Below are 3,740 nucleotides of genomic sequence, written 5' to 3'. Positions count from 1 at the left end.
AATATAATGACTATCACTAATGTCTATAGATCTGTAATTATTGGAACTTGACTTAGTTATTTAATAGACATTGCTGTCATTGTAGCAGGCATTGAAAATATATCATTGGATAGAGTCGTCACGCAAACTATTAATCCGAGTTCTGTAATTTCCATCTGTTATGGATCTCTCTGTAGAACTATCTCTATCTAAAGTGCTGTGTAGGCCGCAAGTCGAGTTTTATGACTTCGTACTCAGTGAAACTACAGTCCAAAGTCTGTTAAGATCTTAATGTCAATTGTTGCTTGTATTAATGCCCATTTCACTACAACCATTAATTCTGCAGATTAGTTTGATAACCACCACCCTTAAGAATTTTTCGCTGCAAATTGCTTTGCACCTAAAACAGCTCGTACCAAATATTGATGCCTTCAATCGACAGGGTTAATAATGAAGCATTTGAAGTATTTAGACTAGTCTTCGACTATCGACCAAATTATGATACTACCAGTAATTCGGTGATAATACTGGGCCTTGGTACATAAGCTGCTACAAAACAACGGGTCCCAGCAATTTGAGAACGTGGATATTCAATTGTTCGCTTTAGGCATGAGAATTGTGAACACCATGGAAACGGACCTGTTTCATCCTTTTAGATAGTAAAAGTAACATCAAATCTATCTGGAATTGTGGAATACACAAGTAGAATATTCGGATTAATGTCTACAACCAGACATTAAAGAGTTCAGAGTTGAAGCAGAATGTAAAATGCAGTGGAATGAAATGTTGTTGATACGAGAAGGAATAAAGCAAACAATACCAGATCTCTTATCTCGTCTAATGTAATATAATCACCAGGTTGACTGATATCTTTTACTCATATCAATTTACGTCCCACATGGTACTTTATAGAATGGTTAATGAATAGAGTTTCACGTTCTACTGTTGCATATTATATAAGTAAAAATATTATTTTATTATGAGTGAGAGCCGATACCGGGCCAACCCCCGGAAGCACAGGCACTGGCATCAGAATTTTTCTAACCTTGAGGAGGATTCGAAACCAAAGGTACATAATCGCCGAGCAGACTAAATTCCAACTCGCTTCCGACTGAGCTATTCAACAGTGGTATGTTATGTAACTTATAGGGCAGTATAAAATAAAAATTGATGTACGTAGACCTGGTCAGCAAAGGGAAATTGGGTTTTATTCCTATGCACCTTCCGCAACTATTGCACCTTTTTGGAATATTTAAAGCATAACGAACCATTCTACCAATTTCCGGCAAATTATAGAGAAAATGGAATGCAAATTTATGCCTCACTTCTTTGCCCAATATTGAGCTACGCCCTGCTACTTTGCACCTTTGTTACATTCATTAAAATGAGCAAAAAAATGATGTTATAACGACTCGGATAATAACATTGAATGTGGTTGATCAATACTACACAGTGTTACAGGGTTAGATAATGGTTTATCTAGATTGTTAAGGGTCTGTTCCAGTGTCAACAAGACCCGTGGAAGTTATTTTTATTATGATCTATGTATTTTAAGATTGATCATGCCTAATTAGATACCTAATCTACCACGTGATTAGTCGTCTGCGTTTCAAGAGAAACTACGTCACTACCCTGCAATATCACATCGTAAAAACGGTATCAGAAAAAAATGAATATTTATATGTCTGGTAGATGCTATCAAATAAAGTAGAAATATTTCATATTATTTCCGATTCTGATGCATTGAGTTAAATATCGTACAATTTTCATAATATTCTAAATATCTTCATCCCATATATATTCTATATATGACACATTTCAACATGAACTGTAATTGGTTATAGATAATAGTAATCTATTAGAAAAGAAAAGAAACAGTTGTACTTTACAAGAATAATAATTGAGGTCTTCAAAGTTCTGTCTAGTAGCTTGTTCTTGGTCACACCTCTTCACAATGATCTGGATTCTCTTCAGAAATGATGACTTATTGAACGTCATCAGAATTTTGCGCTTCAAGAGAGGAACTATCACGTCCAATTTGATTCAAAATGAACAATAGGAGATAGACGGTAAGAGAGTCGGTAAAGTATGGCTTCAGCGTATTCATTTAACAAGAAGAATAGGGATTTGATGCTAAACGCAAATTCCAGTCAATTTCATTTCAATGCAGAATTGAGTAGAACAATAAGATGTAAAACTTCATTCAATCCAAACGAATTATTTTCGACCTAATTTAAGTAAATCGTTTATGGAGTATATTTTGTTAGTTATATTAATAATTTCTGACAGTATGGGCATCATATTATTTACTATCATATTAGACTAACTCTAGTGATATATACCAGCCGTCCTTTCTACCTCAATATGGCCCGTCTGGAGAGAATAATATATGGTAATTTCCACGAATTGGGAGAGTTTTTCCTCTACATCTTGGTATTACTGACTAAATTATTTCTGACATTTAAAGCACGGGGGAATTAGAAATAATAAGCCAATATTGAATATTTGGGTATTATTATGCCCTGTTATTGGCAAACAGTGGTACTGATTGTAATAGATAAAGTTGTGAAACAGATCTCTTGGGAACGGGCTAACTAAATGGCAGTCCCCTCCGCGCCCCTCTATATTAACAAAGAGTAATATTTTACCACATAATATATCCCCAGTGAGGGGCCCAATGAGGGGAAATTAATTTGTAAATTCATTAATCAGTCCCCCGTCTATTGGATACCAGAATACAATTTCGGTGTTTTTTAAAGAATATATTTCTATAATTGGATATAACTAATGTTGTAGAGGCCAGAAACCACAATTTGATCAATAGATTCCGTTTAAACTGTCAAACTTAATTAAAACTTATCTTACAGTTCACAGATCATTTTATCATTGAGTATAAATGTCGTGGATGTTGCAGACATGCATTATTGGAAGGTTGTGGCATTCAGTAGGAAACCTTTCACAGTAGTGCAGGAACACTTAACTGATGATGATGGACCTTTATATAATCTGTTACAAGTATTGATGTTTTACGTCAGGAATTTAGAGTGGTTTTGGTGAGACTACAAGAGTGGCCTTGCTGAGACTATAAGAGTGGCCCTGGTGAGACTATAAGAGTGGCCTTGCTGAGACTATAAGAGTGGCGTCGGTGAGACTATAAGAGTGGCCTTGTTGAGACTATAAGAGTGGCCTTGCTGAGACTATATGTACAGCTCAAATGGTAGTATTGTTGAGATACTAACTGCGGTATCCTTAATTCTATCTATCTATCTTACCCCTATGAAATTTTGTGCCCTTTTCACAAAAAAAGCAGGAAGAGCATATTTTCATCATCATCCAGGGGTTTTAATCTTACCTGTATACCACCTGGTCTTGGGTAATTTTTCTTAAAATCAATGAAGCAACATAAACATCTCTGTCCAATGTCCACGAAACAAACTACAAGCTATACTGACTAATAATTAGAAGGTCGCACTCCTTTAAAATATGAAAAGCAAAAATGTCACAAATCATTGTCAAGTGTTAAAATTCTTGTGGTTGGAATTTAACCTTTACATATTAAAAAAATTTCTTAATGATATATTTTTATGCAGCTGTAAAGATACAGTGTAAAATGTCATGTACATAATGCGATATATACTTGTCATAAAGTGTTTTCAGAACTTGAAAGAGAAACCGTTTCTGATTACTACGCTATATGGTACTAATACATTTGTGAGTGTGTGTGTGTGGGGGGGGGGGGGGGGGGGGGGGGGGGGTTTTAA

The sequence above is a fragment of the Lottia gigantea genome (assembly GCF_000327385.1).
Source record: "Lottia gigantea unplaced genomic scaffold LOTGIsca_54, whole genome shotgun sequence".
Lineage (NCBI taxonomy): Eukaryota > Metazoa > Mollusca > Gastropoda > Lottiidae > Lottia > Lottia gigantea.
This window is presented reverse-complemented; position numbering follows the sequence as displayed.